The following is a 19,439-nucleotide window of genomic DNA, read 5'->3' on the forward strand; positions in this document are numbered from 1 at the left end:
ATCATCGGAATTTTATAGAAGGTTTGAACAAACAGCTAGAAAAGGATGATATACTATATGGTTACACCTTGGATGAGCTAGTCAAAGTGACATACAACAATGGGAATCCGTTCCCCGAATTCAACAATGCAGCTGAGGTACTTATTAGATTGATTGCTCTCTGGCTTGGATCATTTTAAAATGATTATGAAATTGCTCCCTTATTCATTATAGGCTGTGTAGAGTGAACATTATTGCATCTTTTATTTCAATCTAAAACTACATAGCTATTCACTTTTGATTTTATTGAATTTGAGTTTGTTGGAATTAAGGAACAACCTATATGGGATTGGGAATATCATATGGTTGCGATACTTTAGAGTTTAGTTATATTTATTGATTTTTTTTTAAACTTTTCTAATGTTTGAAAGTGTGATGAGAGACTATTGAGTGTCCAACAATAGTCACATAGGAACACGTTTAGTTTTCTTATTTTACTTTCTTTAATGTTTTTGTCTCATTTCCTCATTTATGTAAAAATTAGTTATATTTACATAATGATTATTTTAGTAGACAAATGATGAAAGCGGTATATGATCTTTTTATGCCTGACCCTGATGTCGAAAAATTGAGACGATTGTTATTAAATACATTTTTTATTCTGAGAAAATATAGGGCATAAAAGCCCTATATATTCGTCTCTATCAATCATCTTAGTAAAAATTAGTTGTATTTACATGATAATTAGTTTAGTTGACAAATGATGAAAGAAGTATACAATCATTTTATACCTAACACTGATGTCGAAAAATCGAGATAGTTGTTATTAGATACATTTTGTATTCATTGTGATAAAATATAGGGTATGAAATCCCTATATTTTTGCCTCTATTTCTATTCTAAGTAAAAATTAGTTGTATTTACATGATTATTTTAGTCGACAAATGATGAAAGAGGTATAAAATCTTTTTATGCCTGATCTTGTTGAAAAATTGAGATGATTGTTATTAGAGTATCTCAGTAAAAATTGGTTATATTCACATGATTATTTTAGTCGACAAATGATGAAAGAGGTATACGATCTTTTTATGCCTAATCATGATGTCGAAAAATTGAGACAGTTGTTATTCGATACATTTTGTATTGATCGTGAGAAAATATAGAGCATGAAAATCCTATATATTTGCTTGTCTCTTATCTCGGTAAAACTTGTTTGTGTTTATGATGATTATTTTAGTTGACAAATGATGAAAGAGGTATAGAATCTTTTTATACCTTATCCTGATGTCGAAAAATTGAGAGTTGTTATTCGAAACATTGTATTGATCGTGAGAAAATATAGGGCATGAAAACCCTATATATTTGCTTCTGTCCCTCATTTCGGTAAAAATTGATTATGTTGATATGATGATTCTTTTAGTCGACAAATGATGAAAGAGGTATATGATATTTTTATGTCTGATCTGATGTCGAAAAATTGAGACAGTTGTTATTTGATACATTTTTTATTCATTGTGAGAAAATCTATGGCATGAAAGCCTTATATATTTGCTTATGTCCCTTGTCTCGGTAAAAATTGATTGTGTTGATATGATGATTTTAGTCGACAAATGATGAAAGAGGTATACGATCTTTTTATGCCCTTATCCTGATGTCAAAAAATTGAGATGGTTGTTATTCGATACATTTTGTATTGATCGTGAGAAAATATAGGGCATGAAAGCCATATATATTTACTTCTAGCTCTCATCTCGGTAAAAATTGATTGTGTTGATATGATTATTGTTTTAGTCGATAGATGATGAAAGAGGTTTACGATCTTTTTATACCTGATCTTGATGTCAAAAAATTAGACGGTTGTTATTCGATACATTTTGTATTGATTGTGAGAAAATATAGAGCATGAAAACACTATATTTTTGCTTTTGTCCCTCATCTTGGTAAAACTTGATTGTGTTCATATGATGATTATTTTAGTCGACAAATGTTGAAAGAGGTATAAGATCTTTTTATACCTTATCCTGATCTCGAAAAATTGAGATGGTTGTTATTAGATACATTTTGAATTGATCCTGAGAAAATCTAGGGCATGAAAGCCTTATATATTTGCTTCTGTCCCTCATCTCGGTAAAAATTGATTGCGTTGATATAATGATTATTTTAGTCGACAAATGATGAAAGAGGCATATGATCTTTTTATGCTTGATCCTGATGTCGAAAAGTTGAGACGGTTGTTATTAGATGCATTTTGTATTGATCATGAGAAAATATAGGGCATGAAAGCCCTATATATTATTTTTGTGCTTCATCTCGGTAAAAATCAATTGTGTTGATATGATTATTATATTAGTCGACAAATAATGAAATAGATATATGATCTTTTTATACCTGATCCTGATGTTGAAAAATTGATACGGTTGTTATTCGATACATTTTGTATTGATCGTGAGAAAATATAGGGCATGAAAACACTACATTTTTGCTTCTGTCCCTCATCTCGGTAAAACTTGATTGTATTTATATGATGATTATTTTAGTCGATAAATGATGAAAGAGGTACACGATCTTTTTATATCTGATCCTGATGTCAAAAATTGAGACGATTGTTATTTGATACATTTTGTATTGATCGTGTGAAAATATAGGGCATGAAAACACTATTTTTGCTTTTGTCCCTTATCTCTGTAAAACTTGATTGTTTATATGATGATTATTTTAGTCAATAAATGATGAAAGAGGTATACAATCTGTTTCTACCTGATCCTGATGTCGAAAAATTTAGACATGTTATTAGATGCATTTTTTATTGATCATGAGAACATATAAGCCATGAAAGTCTTATATATTTTTTTATGTCCCTCATCTCAGCATAAATTGATTGTGTTGATATAATGATTATTTTAGTCGACAAATGATGAAAGAGGTTTACGATCTTTTTATGTCTTACCCTGATGTCGAAAAATTGATACGGTGGTTATTAGATACATTTTGTATTAATCGTGAGAAAATCTAGGACATGAAAGCCTTATATATTTGCTTCTGTCCCTTTTTCTCGGTAAAAATTGATTGTGTTGATTTGATGATTATTTTAGTCGACAAATGATGAAAGATGTATATGGCCTTTTTATGCCTTAGCCTGATGTCGACAAATTGAGACGGTGGTTATTAGATACATTTTGTATTGATCGTGAGAAAATCTAGGGCATGAAAGTCTTATATATTTGCTTCTGTCCCTTGCTTCAGTAAAAATTGATTGTGTTGATATGATGATTATTTTAGTTGACAAATGATGAAAGAGGTATACGATTTTTTTATGCCTTATCCTGATGTCGAAAAATTGAGATGGTTATTATTAGATACTATTTGTATTGATCGTGAGAAAATATAGAGCATAAAAGCCCTATCTATTAGCTTTTGTCCCTCATCTCGGTAAAAATTCATTGTGTTGGTATGATAAATATTTTAGTCGACAAATGGTCAAAAAGGTATAGGATCTTTTTATGCCTTATCGTAATGTTAAAAAATTGAGACTGTTGTTATTGGATACATTTTGTATTTATCGTGAGAAAATATAGGGCATGAAAGCCCTATATATTTGCTTTTGTCCCTTATATCGGTAAATATTGATTGTGTTGATATGATGATTATTTTAGTCAACAAATGATGAAAGAGGTATACGATCTTTTTATGTCTGATCCTAATGTCGAAAAGTTGAGACGGTTGTTATTAGATGCATTTTGTATTGATCATGAGAAAATATAGAGCATAAAAGCCCTATATATTTGTTTTTATCCCGCATCTCGGTAAAAATTGATTGTGTTGATATGTTGATTATTTTAGTCGACAAATGACGAAAGAGGTGTATGATCTTTTTATACCTGATCCTGACGTCAAAAAATTGAGACGGTTGTTATTCGATACATTTTGTATTGATTGTGAGAAAATATAGGCCATGAAAATCGTATATATTTGCTTTTGTCTCTTATCTCGGTAAAAATTGATTGTGTTGATATGATGATTATTTTAGTCGAAAAATGATGAAAGAGGTATACGATCTTTTTATGTCTGATCTTGATGTCGAAAATTTGAAACAGTTGTTATTTGATAAATTTTGTATTCATCGTGAGAAAATATAGGGCATGAAAGCCCTATATATTTACTTCTGACCCTCATATCGGTAAAAATTGATTGTGTTGATATTATGGTTATTTTATTCGACAAATGATGAAAGAGCTATACGATTTTTTTATGTTTGATCTTGATATCAAACAATTCAGAAGGTTGGTATTCGATACATTTTGTATTGATCGTGGGAAAATATAGGGCATGAAAGCCCTATATATTTGCTTTTGTCCCTCATCTCGGTAAATCTTGATTGTGATTATATGATGATTATTTTAGTCGACAAATGATGAAAGAGGTATACGTCTTTTTATACCTTATCCTGATGTCAAAAAATTGAAACGGTTGTTATTAGGTAGATTTTGAATTGATCTTGAGAAAATCTATGGCATGAAAGCCCTATATATTTGTTTATGTCCCTCATCTCGGAAAAAATTCATTTGTGTTGATTTGACAATTTTAGTCGACAAATGATGAAAGAAGTATACGATCTTTATATGCCTTATTGTGATGTCGAAAAATTGAGACGGTTGTTATTAGATACATTTTGTATTGATCATGAGAAAATATAGGGCTTGAAAGCCCTATATATTTGCTTCTGTCCTTCATCTCGGTTAAAATTGATTGTGTTGGTATGATGATTATTCTAGTGGACAAATGATGAAAGAGGTATACGATCTTATTATGTCTTATCCTAATGTCGAAAACTTGAGACGGTTGTTATTAGATGCATTTTGTATTGATCGTGGGAAAATATAGGGCATGATAGCCTTATATATTTGCTTTTGTCTGTCATCTCGGTAAAAATTGATTCTGTTGATATGAAGATTATTTTAGTCGACAAATGATGAAAGAGGTATACGATCTTTTTATGTCTTGTCCTGATGCCGAAAACCTGAGACAGTTGTTATTAGATACATTTTGTATTGATCGTGAAAAAATATAGGGTATGAAAGCCTTATATATTTTCTTTTGTCCCTCATCTCAGTAAAAATTGATTATGTTGATATGATGATTATTTTAGTCGACAAATGATGAAAGAGGTATATGATCTTATTATGCCTGATCTTGAGGTCAAAAAATTGAGACGGTTGTTATTGGATGCGTTTTGTATTAATCGTGAGAAAATATAGGGCTTGAAAGGCCTATATATTTGCTTTTGTCTCTCATCTCGGTAAAAATTAATTGTGTTGATATGATGATTATTTTATTCGACAAATGATGAAATAGGTATACGGTCTTTTTATGCCATTTCCTGATGTCGAAAAATTAAGACGGATGTTATTTGATACATTTGTATTCATCATGAGAAAATATAGGATATGAAAGCCATATATATTTGCTTCTGTCCCTTATCTCGGTAAAAATTGATTGTGTTGGTATGATTATTATTTTAGTCAACAAATGATGAAAGAGGTATACAAACTTTTTATAATTGATCCTGATGTCGAAAATCTGAGACAGTTGTTATTTGGTCGTGAGAAATTATAGGGCATGAAAGCCCTATATATTTGTTTTTGTCCCTCATCTCGGTAAAACTTGATTGTGTTGATATGATGATTATTTTAGTTGACAAATGATGAAAGAGGTATACGATCTTTATATGGCTGACCCTGATGTCAAAAAATTGATACGGTTGTTATTCGATACATTTTGTATTCATCGTGGGAAGATATAGGGCATGAAAACCCTATATATTTGTTTATGTCCCTGATCTCAGTAAAAATTGATTGTGTTGATATGATGATTATTTTAGTCGACAAATGATGAAGGAGGTATACGATCTTCTTATGTCTGACACCGATGTCGAAAAATTGAGACGGTTGTTATTAGATACATTTTATATTCATCGTGAGAAAATATAGGGCATTCAAGCCCTATATAGTTGGTTGTGTCCGCCATCTCAGTAAAAATTAGTTGTATTTACATGATAATTATTTTAGTCAACAAATGATGAAATAGATATACGATCTTTTTATGCCTTACCTCGATGTCAAAAATTTAAGACGATTTTGTTAGATACATTTTGTATTCATTGTGAGAAAATATAGGGTATGAAAGTCGTATATATTTGCCTTTGTCCCTCATTTCATTCAAAATTTGTTGTATTTACATGATTATTTTAGTCGACAAATGATGAAAAAGTTATGTGATCTTGTTATGCCAGACCCTAAACCCTAAACCCTATATTTGTGTCTTTGTCCTTGAACTTAGTGAAAATCGGTTGCTTTGACAAGCATTGGTGTGGATAACTTGTTTTCTCTTTTTTGCAGGTCCCAGAAGATTACATAAAATTGTAACCAGATTATAGACTACTTTAGAGACGGAAATTTCCATCAGTAAGCAAATCCTTCTCTAACATTCATTGCAAAAGTGAGTCACCAAATTGCTTGATTTTTAATTTCATTTGTGTTTCATTTGAGGTTCATTTGGTTGCTGGACCTTTTATATTCTTTGCTTTAAATTTGTATAGACTTACTAGAGGTGACTTGGGAAGCATAGTTTGTGTTCTCCCACCACTCCTATGTTTTCTAATTGAAACCTAGTATCCGTTAGTACTTGTGGAAGTGTCCCAAAGGGCTCTAAGTGTCATTTGGGCTTCCACTAGGACTCGTCTATTTTACTTACTTTCTTAGAACGTTTAGTACTTGTGGAAGTGTTCTAAGGGGCTCTAAGTATCACTTAGACTTCCACCTTAGGGCATTCGACTAGTATATGCTTTAACTTGCTTTCTTTACTTGCTTGCTTTGTTAGTTTACATTCTAAATGTAATTAGGAACGTTCCAAGTTTGTTTAGAAGGCTTCTTTGCCTATTAGGGGTTCGTGCATGCACACACATTTACATGACTTGTGTGCAAAATTGTTTTGTGAGACAAGGATAAAAGAATTTGGTAATTTCTACTTGAAAAAACTTGGTTATTAAGTGGTTCCTTGTAGCTCACGTCCCTTGATAATATAACTTGTATACTTAGACCTCTAAGTACTTAGTCTTGCACCAAAAAGAAATTTTTTTGTGAAAATCTTTATCACTCTATTTTTGCATTTTATTTGAAAACTTGTAAAAACTTTTTTCGCAAAAATAAGTGATCATTTTCATGATAGTAGTGTGCATGGTCATCATTCTCCTAGAAGTCATTGGAGTACTAAAGATGAACTCCGTGAACTTAGGGATTATATTAGAAAAAAAAGAATAAGAAAATGAAAAAGAATAATGAAACAATAAGAGAATTGTTAAACAAGCTAGTGGTGGGTGGTAAGGCTAGCAATCCCAAAGTCCATGAGGACAATGGTCCTTCAAATCCCAAAAGGTAAGATGGTGAGCGACTTTCAAGCCTTCTAGAGGCAAACATGCGGAAGGAGGTTCACGGCCCAAGAGCCATCATTCACACACCCATTCAACCACAAGTGAAGGGTTTTATAGTAGTCACCATGATGATGACTACTATCAATGATTCCCTATGCCACATAGGCCTAGGCACGACTCTCAAAAGGAACCTAAAGTTGACCTTCCTCCCTTTCATTGAAAGGATAATGTTGAGGATTACTTGGATTGGGAGATGAAGGTGAAACAGCTCTTCACTCGCCACAATGTGAGTGAAGAGAGATGAGTTCCAATGGCTACCCTTAGCTTTCAAAGGTATGCCATGTATTGGTGGACTTCCCTTGAAAGAGAAAGAAGATTTCATCATGAGCCTCCAATCCAATATTGAAGGAGTTTAGAAGTGCCTTAAGGAGAAAGCACATTCCTCCCTATTAAGAGAGAAAGTTAATGGACAAGCTCCAAATACTCCAACAAACAAATCAAAGTTTGGAAGAATATAGGCAACAAATGAAGTTGCTTATGATGAGAGCTGGAATTAGGGAAGACGAAAGGACCACCATTGCAAGGTTCCAAAGTGGACTTAACTTAGAGATTAGGGACAAGGTTGAACTATTACCCTATAGAGGCCTTAATGAACTAATTCAACTTTGTGTGAGGGTAGAACAACAACTTAGAAGGATGCATAACCTTAAGAAATAATCTACCTCATGCCCTAAGAAGGACTTCAAGAAGGAGGGTCACTCCTCTTATTCAAAGGAAAGACCACAAGAAAAACAAAAACAAAAATAAAGAGATAAATCTTCCAATGAAGCTAGGACTAGTTCTACTAAGTGCTTAGGAATATTGGTTGTCCAAAGGTTACGTACAAACCAACTTAGTGAACAAGATCAATCACAAAGAGAAAACCTTTTCTATTCTAGATGTAAAATTTTTAAGAAAACCTGCTTTCTCATTGTTGATAGTGAATCTTGCAATAATTTTGTAAGTCAAAGGTTGGTTATTAAGCTTCACCTAACTACTATAGCCCATCCTAAATCTTATAAACTTCAATGGCTTAATGAGGATGGACTTATAGAAGTTAAGGACCAAGTAAATATTCCTTTCTCCATTGGAAAATATAAAGATGAAGTTTTATGCTATGTAATTCCAATGGATGCAAGTCACATTTTACTTGGTAGACCTTGGCAATATGATAAGAAGGTCATTCATGATGGTGTGACTAATAAGATTTGCCTAGTATACATAGGCAAGAAACATACCTTGACTCCTCTTTCACCATCACAAGTGTTGGATGTAACGACCTGCCATGGTCCCTACACTTAGTGAAATCGACTAATCATACTCGTGAACTAAGAGAGGGAGTTAAATTGGATAACCAAATACATACATGTATATGTAAAAGTAATAATAAACTATAGATTTATATACAGTCATCCAAAATAATAATACTCTCCTAGTGCTGGTCAAGCATAATCAGACAGTTACCCAAGACAGTAACTCTAACACTAGAACAAAACTCTATACCCCGCAGCGGTCACAACAACCAGATCCAGCCTAACCCTGACCTACTCCCACACATAATATGATTGTGTTGATATGTTGATTATTTTAGTCGACAAATGATGAAAGAGGTGTATGATCTTTTTATATCTGATCCTGACGTTAAAAAATTGAGACGATTGTTATTCGAAACATTTTGTATTGATTGTGAGAAAATATAGGCCATGAAAACCGTATATATTTGCTTTTGTCCCTTATCTCGGTAAAAATTGATTGTGTTGATATGATTATTATTTTAGTCGATAAATGATGAAAGAGGTATACGATCTTTTTATGCCTGATCCTGATGTCGAAAATTTGAGACGGTTGTTATTCGATAAATTTTGTATTCATCGTGAGAAAATATAGGGCATGAAAGCCCTACATATTTGCTTCTGACCCTCATATCGGTAAAAATTGATTGTGTTGATATGATGGTTATTTTATTCGACAAATGATGAAAGAGCTATACGATTTTTTTATGCTTGATCTTGATATCAAACAATTCAGAAGGTTGGTATTCGATACATTTTGTATTGATCGTGGGAAAATATAGGGCATGAAAACCCTATATATTTGCTTTTGTCCCTCATCTCGGTAAATCTTGATTGTGATTATATGATGATTATTTTAGTCGACAAATAATGAAAGAGGTATACGTCTTTTTATACCTTATCCTGATGTCAAAAAATTGAAACGGTTGTTATTAGGTAGATTTTGAATTGATCTTGAGAAAATCTATGGCATGAAAGCCCTATATATTTGCTTCTGTCTCTCATCTCGGTAAAAATTCATTTGTGTTGATTTGACGATTTTAGTCGACAAATGATGAAAGAGGTATACGATCTTTGTATGCCTTATCGTGATGTCAAAAAATTGAGACGGTTGTTATTAGATACATTTTGTATTGATCATGAGAAAATATAGAGCTTGAAAGCCCTATATATTTGCTTCTGTCCTTCATCTCGGTTAAAATTGATTGTGTTGGTATGATGATTATTCTAGTGGACAAATGATGAAAGAGGTATACGATCTTATTATGTCTTATCCTAATGTCGAAAACTTGAGACGGTTGTTATTAGATGCATTTTGTATTGATCGTGGGAAAATATAGGGCATGATAGCCTTATATATTTGCTTTTGTCTGTCATCTCGGTAAAAGTTGATTCTGTTGATATGAAGATTATTTTAGTCGACAAATGATGATATAGGTATACGATATTTTTATGCCTAATCCTGATGTCAAAAATTTGAGATGGTTGTTATTAGATAAATTTTGAATTCATTGTGAGAAAATATAGGGCATGAAAGCGCTATATATTTTTTTCTGACCCTCATATCGGTAAAAATTGATTATGTTGATATGATGATTATTTTATTCGACAAATGATGAAAGAGGTATACGTTCCTTTTATGCTTGATCTTTATGTCAAAAAATTCATACAGTTGTTATTCAATACATTTTGTATTGATCTTGGGAAAATATAGGGCATGAAAGCCCTATATATTTGTTTTTGTCCCTTATCTCGGTAAAACTTGATTGTGTTTATATGATGATTATTTTATTCGACAAATGATGCAATAAGTATACGATCTTTTTATGCCTTATCCTGATGTCGAAAAATTGAGACGGTTGTTATTAGATACATTTTGAATTTATCCTGAGAAAATCTATGGCATGAAAGCCTTATATATTTGTTTTTGTCCCTTGTCTCGATAAAAATTGATTGTGTTGATATGATGATTTTAGTCGACAAATGATGAAAGAGGTATATGATCTTTTTATACCTTATCCTGATGTCGAAAAATTGAAACGGTTGTTATTCGATACATTTTGTATTGATCGTGAGAAAATATAGGGCATGAAAACACTATATTTTTGCTTTTGTCCCTTATCTTGGTAATACTTGATTGTGTTGGTATGATGATTATTTTAGTCGACAAATGATGAAAGAGGTATACGATCTTTTTATGTCTTGTCCTGATGCCGAAAACCTGAGACAATTGTTATTAGATACATTTTGTATTGATCGTGAAAAAATATAGGGCAAGAAAGTCTTATATATTTGCTTTTGTCCCTCATCTCAGTAAAAATTGATTATGTTGATATGATGATTATTTTAGTCGACAAATGATGAAAGAGGTATATGATCTTTTTATGCCTGATCCTGATGTCGAAAAATTGATACGGTTGTTTTTGGATGCGTTTTGTATTAATCGTGAGAAAATATAGGGCTTGAAAGGCCTATATATTTGCTTTTGTCTCTCGTCTCGGTAAAAATTGATTGTGTTGATATGATGATTATTTTATTCGACAAATGATGAAATAGGTATACGATCTTTTTATGTCATTTCCTGATGTCGAAAAATTAAGACGGTTGTTATTTGATACATTTGTATTCATCATGAGAAAATATAAGATATGAAAGCCATATATATTTGCTTATGTCCCTTATCTCGGTAAAAATTGATTGTGTTGGTATGATTATTATTTTAGTCAACAAATGATGAAAGAGGTATACAAACTTTTTATAATTGATCCTGATGTCGAAAATCTGAGATGGTTGTTATTCGGTCGTGGGAAATTATAGGGCATGAAAGCCCTATATATTTGTTTTTGTCCCTCATCTCGGTAAAACTTGATTGTGTCGATATGATGATTATTTTAGTTGACAAATGATGAAAGAGGTATACGATCTTTTTATGGTTGACCCTGATGTCAAAAAATTGATACGGTTGTTATTCGATACATTTTGTATTCATCGTGGGAAGATATAGGGCATGAAAACCCTATATATTTGTTTATGTCCCTGATCTCGATAAAAATTGATTGTGTTGATATGATGATTATTTTAGTCGACAAATGATGAAGGAGGTATACGATCTTCTTATGTCTGACCCCGATGTCGAAAAATTGAAACGGTTGTTATTAGATACATTTTATATTCATCGTGAGAAAATATAGGGCATTCAAGCCCTATATAGTTGGTTGTGTCCGCCATATCAGTAAAAATTAGTTGTATTTACATGATAATTATTTTAGTCAACAAATGATGAAATAGATATACGATCTTTTTATGCCTTACCTCGATGTCAAAAATTTGAGACGATTTTGTTAGATACATTTTGTATTCATTGTGAGAAAATATAGGGTATCAAAGTCGTATATATTTGCCTCTGTCCCTCATTTCGTTCAAAATTTATTGTATTTACATGATTATTTTAGTCGACAAATGATGAAAAAGTTATGTGATCTTGTTATGCCAGACCCTAAACCCTAAACCCTATATTTGTGTCTTTGTTCTTGAACTTAGTAAAAATCGATTGCTTTGACAAGCATTGGTGTGGATAAATTGTTTTCTCTTTTTTGCAGGTCCCAGAAGATTACATAAAATTCTAACCAGATTAGAGACTACTTTAGAGACGGAAATTTCCATCAGTAAGCAAATCCTTCTCTAACATTCATTGCAAAAGTGAGTCACCAAATTGCTTGATTTTTAATTTCATTTGTGTTTCATTTGAGGTTCATTTGGTTGCTGGACCTTTTATATTCTTTGCTTTAAAATTGTATAGACTTACTAGAGGTGACTTGGGAAACATAGTTTGTGTTCTCCCACCACTCCTAAGTTTTCTAATTGAAACCTAGTATCCGTTAGTACTTGTGGAAGTGTCCCAAAGGGCTCTAAGTGTCATTTGGGCTTCCACTAGGACTCGTCTAGTTTACTTACTTTCTTAGAACGTTTAGTACTTGTGAAAGTGTTCTAAGGGGCTCTAAGTATCACTTAGACTTTCACCTTAGGGCATTCGACTAGTATATGCTTTAACTTGCTTTCTTTACTTGCTTGCTTTGTTAGTTTACATTCTAAATGTAATTAGGAACGTTCCAAGTTTTTTTAGAAGGCTTCTTTGCCTATTAGGGGTTCGTGCACGCACACACATTTACATGACTTGTGTGCAAAATTGTTTTGTGAGATAAGTATAAAAGAGTTTGGTAATTTCTACTTGAAAAAACTTGGTTATTAAGTGGCTCCTTGTAGCTCACGTCCCTTGATAATATAACTTGTATACTTAGACCTCTAAGTACTTAGTCTTGCACCAAAAAGAAATTTTTTTGTGAAAATCTTTATCACTCTATTTTTGCATTTTATTTGAAAACTTGTAAAAAGTTTTTTCACAAAAATAAGTGATCATTTTCATGATAGTAGTGTGCATGGTCATCATTTTCCTAGAAGTCATTGGAGTACTAAAGATGAACTCCGTGAACTTAGGGATTATATTAGAAAAAAAAAGAATAAGAAAATGAAAAAGAATAATGAAACAATAAGAGAATTGTTAAACAAGCTAGTGGTGGGTGGTAAGGCTAGCAATCCCAAAGTCCATGAGGACAATGGTCCTTCAAAGCCCAAAAGGTAAGATGGTGAGGGACTTTCAAGCCTTCTAGAGGCAAACACGCGGAAGGAGGTTCACGGCCCAAGAGCTATCATTCACACACCCACTCAACCACAAGTGAAGGGTTTTATAGTAGTCACCATGATGATGACTACTATCAATGATTCCCTATGCCACATAGGCCTAGGCACGACTCTCACAAGGAACCTAAAGTTAACCTTCCTCCCTTTCATTGAAAGGATAATGTTGAGGATTACTTGGATTGGGAGATGAAGGTGAAACAGCTCTTCACTCGCCACAATGTGAGTGAAGAGAGATGAGTTCCAATGGCTACCCTTAGCTTTCAAAGGTATGCCATGTATTGGTGGACTTCCCTTGAAAGAGAAAGAAGATTTCATCTTGAGCCTCCAATCCAATATTGAATGAGCTTAGAAGTGCCTTAAGGAGAAGGCACATTCCTCCCTATTAAGAGAGAAAGTTAATGGACAAGCTCCAAATACTCCAACAAACAAATCAAAGTTTGGAAGAATATAGGCAACAAATGAAGTTGCTTATGATGAGAGCTGGAATTAGGGAAGACGAAAGGACCACCATTGCAAGGTTCCAAAGTGGACTTAACTTAGAGATTAGGGACAAGGTTGAACTATTACCCTATAGAGACCTTAATGAACTAATTCAACTTTGTGTGAGGGTAGATCAACAACTTAGAAGGATGCCTAACCTTAAGAAATAATCTACCTCATGCCCTAAGAAGGACTTCAAGAAGGAGGGTCACTCCTCTTATTCAAAGGAAAGACCACTAGAAAAACAAAAAGATAAATAAAAAGATAAATCTTCCAATGAAGCTAGGACTAGTTCTACTAAGTGCTTAGGAATATTGGTTGTCCAAAGGTTACGTACAAACCAACTTAGTGAACAAGATCAATCACAAAGAGAAAACCTTTTCTATTCTAGATGTAAAATTTTTAAAAAAACTTGCTTTCTCATTGTTGATAGTGAATCTTGCAATAATTTTGTAAGTCAAAGGTTGGTTGATAAGTTTCACCTAACTACTATAGTCCATCCTAAATCTTATAAACTTCAATGGCTTAATGAGGATGGACCTATAGAAGTTAAGGACCAAGTAAATGTTCCTTTCTCCATTGGAAAATATAAAGATGAAGTTTTATGCTATGTAATTCCAATGGATGCAAGTCACATTTTACTTGGTAGACCTTGGCAATATGATAAGAAGGTCATTCATGATGGTGTGACTAATAAGATTTGCCTAGTATACATAGGTAAGAAACATACATTGACTCCTCTTTCACCATCACAAGTGTTGGATGTAACGACCTGCCATGGTCCCTACACTTAGTGAAATCGACTAATCATACTCGTGAACTAAGAGAGGGAGTTAAATTGGATAACCAAATACATACATGTATATGTAAAAGTAATAATAAACTATATATTTATATACAGTCATCCAAAATAATAATACTCTCCTAGTTCTGGTCAAGCATAATCAGACAGTTACCCAAGACAGTAACTCTAACACTAGAACAAAACTCTACACCCCGCAGCGGTCACAACAACCAGATCCAGCCTAATCCTGACCTACTCCCACACACAATATGATCATCGCAATTCATCCACATTGAAACATAAAGGTAAGCTAGAGTTCAATAAACAATCATAAAATTATAGAACAATAATCTATACTACATATTCATCCAATCATGTCCCAAGGGACTTCCATCTTAATCAATCATCAACCTATCAATCATGAAGACAAGCACCATACACTTCATCATAATAGCAATCATGTAATAACAACAACTCATGACAGATATCAATGCATATCAATCATCTAATGTGTCATCACGCATTCACCTAGGAGATCTCCCTAACAACAGAGCAGTATAAGTGACATCTCATCTTACTGAAATCACCTCAACCGTTTTCACGCCCAATGCGCCCGCTCGATCACAACTAATCAGGATATAAATTCCCACTCAGGTTTACTCAAATGATGTCACTTACACACTTGGAAGTCTGATTCCACCGTCAGGTATAACACAGTTGGTACAAGCCTACCACGACCTTGACATGCATTACCAAGTCACTTGTGGAGTTTGCCCACCGACTATCCGCAAGGAACCACACACCTTCACTAATACTTGGTTAAGGGAATAACCCTCGACCTCATATTCCGCTCCAACACTAGCTAAGGACTTAGAGGAGACTCACCCAAATCAGTGGCCTATCCAACCACCACTCTCACCCAAAAGCCAGTGGCCTATCTAAGCACCACTCTTAGATAAATCAGTGGACTATCTAAGCATCACTCTCAAGAGACTCTGTGTGAGCTCTTCGAATTCAAAAATATTTTCCCTCTCCTCAAGTCCTAGGCTAGACACATGCCATATGGCATCACATGCAATAATGCATCATACATCATACATGGTCAATCCACCATCATGATCAATATCATTCTCATATGAACATATACACATGTCATATCATATTTAACCTTTCATATACATCATTACCAAGCATGCATATGAATCATACATCACCATACATCATATATCATACATACATGATCCAATTTCACTCTTAAACATGTGAAAGCATCAATTTCAGTCAACATCACTAAGCAAACTCACGCCTGACGCAGTCAGCTCGCGCCAAACCTAAATACAACCCGAGAGCTCTAAAGCTCATCCACGCTCGGCGTAGAATCACCAATGCCCGATGTCTTTTAAATAGAGACTCACAGGAGTCTCCACGCCTGGTGCACCCACCCTGCGCCCAGCGTGGCTCTCCTCACGCCCGGCGTGACTCGTTCAATGACTCTCATCTCAAACCGCGCCCGGCGCGACTAACCTCGTGCCGGCGTGACTAACCTTGCGGCCGGCGTGATTAGGAAATGGCTACCTTTGATGAATGCACGTCCGACGCCAAGAACATGTGCCCAACATAAATTCAAACAATAACCTCCCAAAACTTTGAAAATTCCATCCAAAACCTGAAAATCATCAAATCTAGCCACATGCAATCCCTGAAACATAACACATAGGCTCCATACAACTTGAAAACAAACTCATATTCAACATGAATCTACCAAATGCATCAAAATCACTAAAAGTCCCAAAAAAAATTTCTCGAAATCCCGAAAATGAGGAATCATCTAATTCAACCATTTATTCTCAAAATTCATGCACCAATTGAGTTCCTAAACTCACATGCAACCAAACAACCTACATTCTAGCTTCCCTCACTTGAAAATTGGCTCAAAATAGCCAAGAAATAAGAAGATGAAGAATTTCCCCCTCGAAGCTCGACCCGCGGACTTCAATCCTCCAAAAGCAAGCTCCTAGCCTGAATTTCAAGAAAAGACAGAAGGAATTAGTGATCTAGAGAAGAAGAAGAATCAAATAGAGAAATTTGTGAGAGAAAGGAGAACACGGACCCAGAGTCCTTCTCTCTAAAACTTCTCTCTAGATTTCTTTGAGAATGAGCTTATGAGGCTCCCTTCTCAGAGAAAATCTTATATACTCTTCTCTCTAGCATCCACTAAAACTATGAACCAACTTACTACGTTACAATACCCCCTAACAAATAGGAATTTTCGTCCTTGAAAATAGGCTTACTTGTAAAGAGGAATGGATATAGTTCCCTAAACTGACTCTCCACCTCCCAAGTCATCTCACTAGTAGCTGTATCCCAAAGAACCTTAACAAAGCTGATGGACTTACCCTGAAGCTCCTTTAACTTGTGATCAACCATAGCTACCGGTCTCATAGGTCAAGTTCTCTCTAACTTGCACCTCATCCATCTCCACCACGTGACTCGGGTCTCCAATGTACTTCCTTAATTATGAAACATGAAACACATCATGTAGGTTGGACAGAACCAGAGGTAACGCTAACTGATAAGCCACCAGACCTACACGACGAAGGATTTGGTAAGGACCAATGAACCTCGGTGTGAGCTTCTTTGCCCTTACATCCCTTCCCACTCCAGTAGTGGGTGTCACCCTAAGAAACACGTGTTCTCCCACCTTAAACTCTAGAGGTCTCCTCCTCCTATCGGCATAGGACTTCTGTCGGCTCTGGGTAGCTCTCAACCTAATGGACCATGGGCCAAGAGATCAATTACTAGAGCTATGGCCAATAGCATACAAGAGGGAATGGATAGCTTGAAGGTTAATGTGCTTTCTAAGCCCAAGATAATCTTCATGTGGGCCACCATATCTTGAATGCCATTTGTAACAATGTCATCTATATATAAAATTTATAGCCTTCAAGAGGTGGCCTAGTCCCCAAGCAGCGCCATACCATAGTAGATCAGTGCCTTTTGCAAGCTTGGTAATGTTGGGGGTTAAGTTCTACGGGATTCCAACTTCTAATCTAACCGATAAAACTTGCAATTATGAAATGTGATTATGATGGCAATATTTTGTGAAAAAATTGTTAGCGAAAATAAAAAGCATTTAAGTCCATTTGTAATTTGCTAGACTGTTATTCAAAATGTATTCGGTTGGTTCAGTATCTATTCAGCCACTGAACTGAATCTCTAAAGCGATGAATTACACGTCTAGACCTCCAAACATGGGGTGGGTGTAACCATAGATTCCTCTCTCTATACATTTTAAACGCGTTGGAGCTTGAATTATAAGCATTTAAGTTCTCTACACCAAAGATTAAGATTCAGTATAAAACTACTACCACATTTATTTGAACCTTGCATTGGTGAAGGCAACGATAAGATGCTTTCAATTATCTGAACGTTAAATATTGCAAGCAAATTCACAAAATTGATCTAAAATATAATATGCAATCTTAGCAAATAAGCCATAAATTTGATCCTTTGAAGCCACCTGGGGCTACAACTGAAAAAACATAAGACCACTCGGATGCGACACCTTCAACCAAAAAAATAACGAAATAAGAAACGGCAATTAGCTCTAGTATCTGTCTTCCCACTATAACTGCCCGTCTCATTATTTATTACCTTCATTGTCATCTTGCATGTTCTCCTGCATTATGACTACAAAAGAAAACTTATGTAAACAATTGGGTGTACTGGTACAACATGAAACAATGGCCATCAGAGACCATCTCCTATGTGTGTGTACTATAATATCATGAAACAAACAAATGCAGAACAAACCTCAGGTTTTACTCGTTTCAATTCTCTACGAAACATATTTGATGCATTACAATATAAAGGCTGATTGACCAATTTGGGGTAGTTTCTAAAACTATTTACGTAAATGGGGCTGTTTTCAAACTATTTACACTTTTGGGACAGTTTACTACAGTGTCGCTATAGGCCATAACGACATTAGTGCCACGTGTAAATTTTTTTTTTTTTTTAACTACAAACGGCTTAAATTTAGCTAGTAGAAGTCGCTACAGGCTGTAGCGATTTTTGTAGAATCGCTATGGGCTCCATCCCCATTTTAAAAATATAATAAATATATATTTTATTATTAAAAACATATATTATTTAAAGGCACTAGATGTCGCTATGGGTCATAGCGACCTTATTTAGTATTTTATTTTTTATTTTTCACGTGTTAAAAATATTTATTTGCGTTGTTATTTTTTATTTTAATTAAATATGGCAAATTAAAGATTAAATTATTTATTTTTTTACTTTTAATTAATTTTTTTATAAGGTTTTTCATATTTTTTATATATTAATTTAAAAAAAATTGACCAAGAAAAGAATGTCGCTATGGACCATAGCAACTTGGCCCTAGCAACATAATTTTCATTTAATTTAAAATTTTAAGTTTTTCACAATTATTTTATAATTTATTTTTTATAATTTATTTTATAGTTTTAATATTTTTTTTGTTTTCTAGATTTATTTTAATTAATTAAAATAAAGAAATATAAAATAAAAAAAACACACAGAAAGAAGTAAAAAAAATTAAATAAAAAGAAAAAAACGATGTCGCTATGGCCCATAGCGACTTGTTGCTATGGGCCCTAACGACATTCTTTTTCATTTAATTTAAATTTTGAATTTTTCCACAATTATATTATAATTTATTTTTAATTTTTAATTTTATAGTTTTAATTTTCTGCGT

At 33.8% G+C, this 19,439-nt stretch overlaps 1 long non-coding RNA gene across 2 annotated transcripts; it reads left to right on the forward strand.

Annotated features, from left to right (window-relative positions):
* On the forward strand, nucleotides 1-14,868 carry LOC145959124 (uncharacterized). 2 transcript variants are annotated; one of them, XR_014434861.1, is made up of 3 exons: nucleotides 1-137; nucleotides 6,375-6,474; nucleotides 12,336-14,868. It is a non-coding gene; the product is annotated as an uncharacterized LOC145959124 (long non-coding RNA). The 2 variants fall into 2 exon arrangements; XR_014434860.1 differs by lacking the exon at nucleotides 12,336-14,868 and having other exon boundaries at nucleotides 6,375-11,346.
* Nucleotides 14,869-19,439: the final 4,571 nt, after the last annotated feature.

The sequence above is a fragment of the Cajanus cajan genome, chromosome 6, assembly GCF_000230855.2.
Source record: "Cajanus cajan strain Asha chromosome 6, NIPB_CcT2T_4, whole genome shotgun sequence".
Classification (NCBI taxonomy): Eukaryota; Viridiplantae; Streptophyta; class Magnoliopsida; order Fabales; family Fabaceae; genus Cajanus; species Cajanus cajan.